The sequence below is a fragment of the Cibotium barometz genome, chromosome 17 (genome assembly GCF_041138505.1).
Source record: "Cibotium barometz isolate CiBa-2024 chromosome 17, ASM4113850v1, whole genome shotgun sequence".
In the NCBI taxonomy this organism is placed as follows: Eukaryota; Viridiplantae; Streptophyta; class Polypodiopsida; order Cyatheales; family Cibotiaceae; genus Cibotium; species Cibotium barometz.
In genome coordinates this window covers 59,553,006-59,560,010 of record NC_141062.1, presented here as the reverse complement: position 1 = coordinate 59,560,010, position 7,005 = coordinate 59,553,006, and the positions used below count along the sequence as shown (strand labels likewise).

The 7,005-nt window shown below is 40.9% G+C and overlaps 1 long non-coding RNA gene across 1 annotated transcript; it reads left to right on the top strand.

The window, feature by feature from the left end:
* The first annotated feature begins 4,073 nt into the window (after positions 1-4,073).
* On the top strand, positions 4,074-5,143 carry LOC147630237 (uncharacterized). The gene is made up of 3 exons (XR_015267722.1): positions 4,074-4,616; positions 4,708-4,832; positions 4,936-5,143. It is a non-coding gene; the product is annotated as an uncharacterized LOC147630237 (long non-coding RNA).
* The last annotated feature ends 1,862 nt before the right edge of the window (positions 5,144-7,005 follow it).

Genomic DNA, 7,005 nt, shown 5'->3' with positions numbered 1-7,005 from the left:
AAGTCGTCTTCTTTCTATATATAAAGGGCGTTGTGCCTACTTGCCACGTGGCAAAACTTTTAGGCACCTTCGCCAGTGCCCTCTGTAGTGTTGCATGAATGTTGCAGTGCCCTGTTGCATGTAGTCCGCCACCACCGGCCCCAGCGCCCTCTTCACTGAGGTATCAAAATTTTGAATGTTGCAGCCCTGTTGAATGCAGTATATGTAGTTGGTCCCAGTGCCCTCTGCACTTAGGTATCGAATGTTGCAGCCCTGTTGCATGTAGAATATGCAGTCGCCCCAGCGCCCTCTGCACTCAGGTATGGAATGATGTAGAACTATCGCCCTCTGCATATTTTGATTGCATGCAGAGCCGTCATAGCCCTCCTCCTCCCGACTCCTTTGAATTCAAAGAAATTCCTTAGAAGCGCTACAGTCTCCTCTCCTTCATGTCTTCTCTCCTTCACGTCTACGCTTTACAGTCTTCTCTCCTTCACGTATGCTGCTGCTGGGAGCCCCCACACTGGTAAATTTTCCCTCTATCATTTTGTCTAGCTTACTTCAAAGTAGTTCAAACAGATAACCTCAGAGCTAAGATGGCATCCCAATTTTGAGCTCTAAGTATCGGCACCACACGGATGATGCTAAGGCTTTCTGCAGTCAGGTTTTGGGTTTGGGTAGCTAGATGATGCTCTATCAATTTATCATGTGCTTTGGGTTATGCAGTCAAGTTTTGTCTTTCGTTAGCTAGATGACGCTCTATTAATTTTATACTATGCTGTTGCTTTTGAGTCATTTGGAGTACTTACATCATTAGATCTGATGATGGTGGCGTGCTGGGAGATGGTGAAGAAAAAGTCAGTGGCAGATTTGGGTAGTCGTTTTAACCTTGGCGGACTATTTTCTTCATATCGATCTTTAAAATTGTTCTCCATTTCTGTGTTGCTCCCCTATGGAAAAATCACTAACGTTTAAACACAATGGTTCCACCCATAGTGCCCACCTTTTGGTTTGATATCTATCTCCCTTTATATGATTTTATATTACTGAGTAGAAGTCTCTTTTGGGGGGTGGGGGGAAAACTCCTCCACACACACACACCTACCAAGATGCAAAGGGGGGGGGGGGGGGTATCAGAGGAAGGCTCTCTCTATCTCTCTCTGCCCAATATTAGTCGTGTGACTATTTCTGATTAGCTAGAGCTCGACACCTTGGTGAGGAGGGAGAGGGGTTGGCCGAAGCTATTCTTGGCACCCTGGTGCATGCAACAGCTTAGCAGCCGCACACGCTCGACAAGCGAGCTTGAGGAGACGGCTGACACACGAGGCTGTTGAACCTTATGAACCAACAGCTTGATGTATCTCTAACAATAACTGGTGGTGGTTTTGGCAGGTGTGCAGGGCTTGAGGGTTGTTCGCATCGCCACATGAGGTGCTTCGGACTCAAGGTGAGAGGTCTCTCTCTCTCTCTCTCTCTCTCTCTCTCTCAGAGAGCGTGAAAGTATTATATATGTGTGTGTGTGTGTGGGAGAGAGAGAGAGAGAGTGTGTGAGTGTGTGTGTTTGGAAGTATTGTGTGTGTGTGTGAGAGAGAGAGAGAGAGAGATAGAGTTAAGTTTATTAAAATGTTTTTTTTAAATGCCATATTATGGAAGTTTATCAAAATATGGGAGCTTATCAAAGTATTTGTGTTTGTGATTGGGGTGTATGTGTGTGTGTGTGTGTGTGTGTGTGTTTTTGAGAGAGAGAGAGAGAGAGAGAGTGAGAGTGAGTGAGAGTATCATGTGTGTGTGTGTGTGAGAGAGAGAGAGAGTGAGAGTATCATGTGTGTGTGTGTGAGAGAGAGTGAGTATCATGTGTGTGTGTGTGTGTGTGTGAGAGAGAGAGAGAGAGAGAGAGAGAGAGAGAGAGAGAGAGTGTTTGGAAGCATCATGTGTGTGTGTGTGAGAGAGAGAGAGAGAGAGAGGGAGAGAGAGAGAGAGAGTGAAGTTTATTAAAATATTTTCTTAATACCATATTATGGAAGTTTATCAAAATATGGGAGCTTAATTATCAAAATATGTGTGTTTGTGATTGGGGTATATGTGTGTGTGTGTGAGAGAGAGAGAGAAGAGAAAGAAAGAAAGAGAGAGAGAGAGAGAGAGAGAGAGAGAGAGAGAGAGAAAGTATCATGTGTGTGTGTGTGTGTGTGTGTGTGAGAGAGAGAGAGAGAGAGAGAGAGAGAGAGAGTAAAGAATATTAAAGTTTTTTAAGATGTTTTTTTAAATGCCATATTATGGAAGTTTATCAATATATGGGAGCTTATCAAAGTTTGTGTGTTTGTGATTGGGGTGTGTGTGTGTGTGTGTGAGAGAGAGAGAGAGAGAGAGAGAGAGAGAGAGAGAGAGAGAGTATTATGTGTGTGTTTATGGTGATCATTTTCATTTGTTTATGGTGATGGCCAAGATATTGAAGGTAATTATTTTTTAGATTGCTATAATTCATGTATTTTTGTTTTCCATAATCTATGTAATATTGATGTGTAGACCCTCCATTTTGGGAAGGACAAGCAACATCATCTTTAATTATCGAATTGTTAGAGAGCACCGGTGTTTTACGGTATATATAGAAACCTGTTTTTATGTAGGTTTTGCGTTTTGTTTGATGAATTTATATTGCTATTGATACATTCTTTTCACTAACAGCAGGGAATATCTTTATTTTTTAGAACCCAAATTATTGTTGGGTTTGTATGGTCGATACCCTTACAAAACGAGAGCTTTGGGCTCCTTGGAATTTACAATCTCAGATTACAAAAGATCGCGGATCAACTTCATGTACATGTAATGTTTGTGGACTATGAAAAGCCTGATAGGTTAGATTTTCAAGTCATAGGCACTGGATAATACAGAATTTTTTGGTTTGCTGTCTACAAGCCTGTTCAAACCCCATTCGCCTCAAATATTGATCCACCAAATGAGTTATGTGTAAGGTTTTGTTGTTTTCCTTCTTTTTTTCCACGAAAAGTTTATCTTGAACTAGTTAATGGTTTTTTCTTTAATGTTTTTTTGCCAGATGGAGGCGAGAAGTATAGGCTGCCAAGGAGAGATAATCCAATTGTCGGTTTTAAAGCTTTGTTCATGTGTGTTGAGATTGTCAACATTATTTTGGGTTGAAATGCTGGCTGTTTATTTACACCAAGTTTGGTGCTTTATTCAATGAGATTAAGTGCTTTAGGAGTATATATATGGCAAGCATGGTGTGTTTATATATAGGTTGACAAGTTAGGGACCATGGGGCCCATCATGGGCTTCAAATATAAGGCTTATCCCTGCTTACCCTTCGAAGATGAGTGTTTTTTTTCAATTGTTTAGAATTAGAAAGTGTGGTGTGGCATCGCTTTCGCAATGAGGGTTTGAACCCGTGATCTTGGGACTCTAAAGCAACGCCTTCTCTCTACTACTGCAATAATTTGTGATCGACAAATAAGAATACTCTTGCCCTTTACCGACGAGCGAAGCCACTAATGTGCTCAACAGTACAAATCTCAAAGAGAACCAACTTGTTAATTGCCGTGGTTATAGTTGTGCCAGCGACGGAGTCATCTTGAAGCAGTCTTTGTTCCGAAGCTTTCCTCCCCAGGTACATGTGTGTTACAATGCTACATGTGTGCTTCATTGCATCGTGCCTATTTCGCTGGTGAAATAAGGAAAGCAGAGGCGCAAGCCGCAACAAAAAATAAACTTATTAATTGTCATATGCTTACTGTTTTGCCAGTGAAGGAGTCGTCTGAAGCCTTCTTCTTCACGAAGCTTTCCTTCCCAGGTATCTCTTATACCTCTTACATTGTATCTTCCTGGTTTTGCTGGCGAAATAGGGAAAGGAGAGCCTTTCGCCCATTGTAGTATGTTTCATTGCATCTTCCCTATTTGGCTGTGGCGAAATAAGGAAAGGAGAGGAGCAAGTTAAGCCATGGCTAGAGCATGCCAGCCCTGTCGTGCCCCTTCCTTGGTTACACATTCTAGGCGACCACACCACCATGGCATGGGTTCTCTCCACGCGCATCCGGTTGGCCTTGCACAAATTAAACGGCCAGCCCTATCCATTGGGCCTGGCCTAGACTGCTCTCCGGAAGCTGGCAATTTCATATATTGTCCAAAGGTACCTTCATCATCAAAATTAGAAACATAGGCTCCAGCTTAACTTCAAGAAACTGATATTGTATGATTTGCCTGAGTTCCGGGAGTCTCAGTGCTCTTGAGGAGTTAACCATGAATAGTCAACTTTAAAGGGAATGCCAGCGAAATAGGGAAAGGAGAGGAGCAAGTGAAAGAGCGGTTTCGTAAGTCGTCAGTGGGTTGTGGTCTCTCTCTCTGTTTTGCTCCTTTGCTTCTCCCTTTAAAGGGAATGGTAGCGAGGTGCCTCCTTAGCTCCCAAGTTTTCTTTCTTTAGCATGCACTTGCTTATTTCCGCCCCGCCCCGCCCCGCCCCACCCCACCCCTGCTTGCATTGATGATTTCTTTCAATTGCATTGAGATCTTGTTATTAATAATTTCATCTTCCCTATTTTATGGATGTTTAATGGATGAGTTCACACAAGAGGAACAAAAAGCCATCGAGATGGTCAGACAAAAAGAGCTTAACAGTGGGAAGAGACTCTGTGCGTTTTCAGATTGGTGTTATGTTTTTTTGAATTGTTTATATTTATATTTGAGGCAATGCATTCTTAATATTGCGCCTTAATCTGTTAGGGTAAATGGAAAGTGGATGTGGAAGCAGCTGCCTTCCACATTTTCCAAAGAGGAGCGTGAAGCAAAAGTACTTGGCATAAGGAAAACTTTGAATCAAACCTACAAAAAAGAGAAAAATGATGAGAGTATGTTGCATATTATTTAGAGTTTCTATCTCACATGGACTCTATTTCTTATATGCTAGAGAAGTTTCTCAACAATTTTTTTTTTTGCATTCAATGAATGCAGATTTTATCAATTGTAAATCAAGCACATGAGAAAGAGTGGTTTGATACACTTTGGAATTTGCCATTTGAGGATCCTTCTTCAAAGATTACACTTGAAAAATTTAAAAGGTCTCCATTGCCACATGCAGTAAGTCATGCAAGCTCTCTATTCTCAAATTGCTTGGTTCGGATTCCAGTTTGAAGACCACGTGTGGTTTCACGGATCACCCTTTTCAAATTTAAGCATATTAAGAGACATATTCAATAATAAACTATTGATATAACACTTGTCTTCTTCTCTAACATTTTATTTTATTTTATTTTTTTGTCATCCTCTTACATGTATCCACTTGACCCGTGTCCAACTCATAAATTTATGCTTAATATGTCTCAAGAAGTTTATTATTGAATATGTCTCTTAATATGCTTAAATTTATGAGTTTCATTTATAAGATGTTGTGGTGGTATCTTCACGACCTCAAAGGAGCATTTCAAATTTTGGGGGATATAAGGCACAACAAATTTGATGGTGCATTTTTGGATTTGCGTCAATTTTTTCATAGTTTGAAACAAATTAATAGATATAGGAAGACAAAGGCAGCAGCATGGAGTGTTGATATGTGTATTACTGATCTTCCTATGGGTTTCAAATCTTCTACATATGGGATAACTTAACTGAAGATCATGTGATGTACTCGCTAGCATCTTGGACGACGAAGGTTGGATTTTGGTAGTAATGTGTTCACCAATGACATGTCCATAGGGCTGATTTGTTTGAGCATACGGCAAGTTCGATGCAATTGGAAGTTGGTAGCAGGTTAGAATTGGGTCACATCATCCTTATGCATACCTCTTATTGTTTTTTTTGGATATAATTGGTGTAGGTGGTTAGCACAAACCTGTGAATCCATTGGTCTAGTTGACAACATTGGCATGACAGTCAAGGTGAGGATAATTCTTTGTCAATTACATTAGGGTTTACTTTTGTTTTTTGGTGGTTTTTTGTTGGGAAGTTATTTAAATAATGTGAATATTCTTGTGTGTCTTTTTTAGACAACTGCATTTCACATCCTTCTATCAAGTGAATCCTTACAATATGATACGTGCACTCTTCTTAATGCATCCATGCCAACTCACAAAGATTGTTGAGGGACATAGGACTGATTAGGAGCAAAAGTTGCACTCAGTTCTTTGGGCATATAGAACAGCCTATAAAACATCTATGGTGGGCACAACCCCATTTGAGCTTGCTTTTGGGCTAGATGCAATTCTTCCCATTGAATTTCTTGTACCTACTCTACGAGTTGCTAAACAATTGGACTGGACTGGTCATGAGCTTTCACAATGCATTGATGAATTGGAAAAGCTTGATGAGACCCGCTTATTGGCGGTAATGGGGATGTATGCCGAGAAGAGGAGACAAAAGCAATGGTATGATAGAAATGTAACAACTGGCCGATTCAAAAAAGGGGACCTTGTGCTCTTGTACACACTTAAGAAGCATAAGAGAAAGCTCAAGAAACATGGCCTAGGACCGTTTGTGATTAATGAGCTTACTCCAAGTGGTGCAGTGCGTTTAGAGACACTAGAAGGTGAGAAAATGCCTAACTTCATTAATGGAAGTCGTCTCAAGAAATACAATGAACCATTAACTGAAGCCATGCTTCAACAAATGCATGCTGCACACACATGGAAAGAAGCACATGACCTACTTAAACATCAGGCTCAAGAAGAGGCTAAAGCTAGAGTTGCAAAAGCCAAGGAGCGTCACAAGGCTTATATGTTGGCCTTACAGTTGGCTACTGATGAACAATATGTCGATCCTTTCAATATTCAAGTGTGTCTTCATCTTCATGAGACTACCTACTTTGTCTCTGCCTTAATTGACTCTGGTGCAGATTATAATGTTCTCTCGTTTGACACATGGATAGCCTTGGGACAACCAACACTTGTGCACATTCCTATTGACTTACGAAGCTTCTCAGGTGAAGATAACCCTATAGAGGGAAAATGTGTCATTATGATGTCCATTCAGGATCACCAAATGTCAGTTCCCTTTTATGTGGCTAGTAAGTCCAAGGCAGTGGTAGAG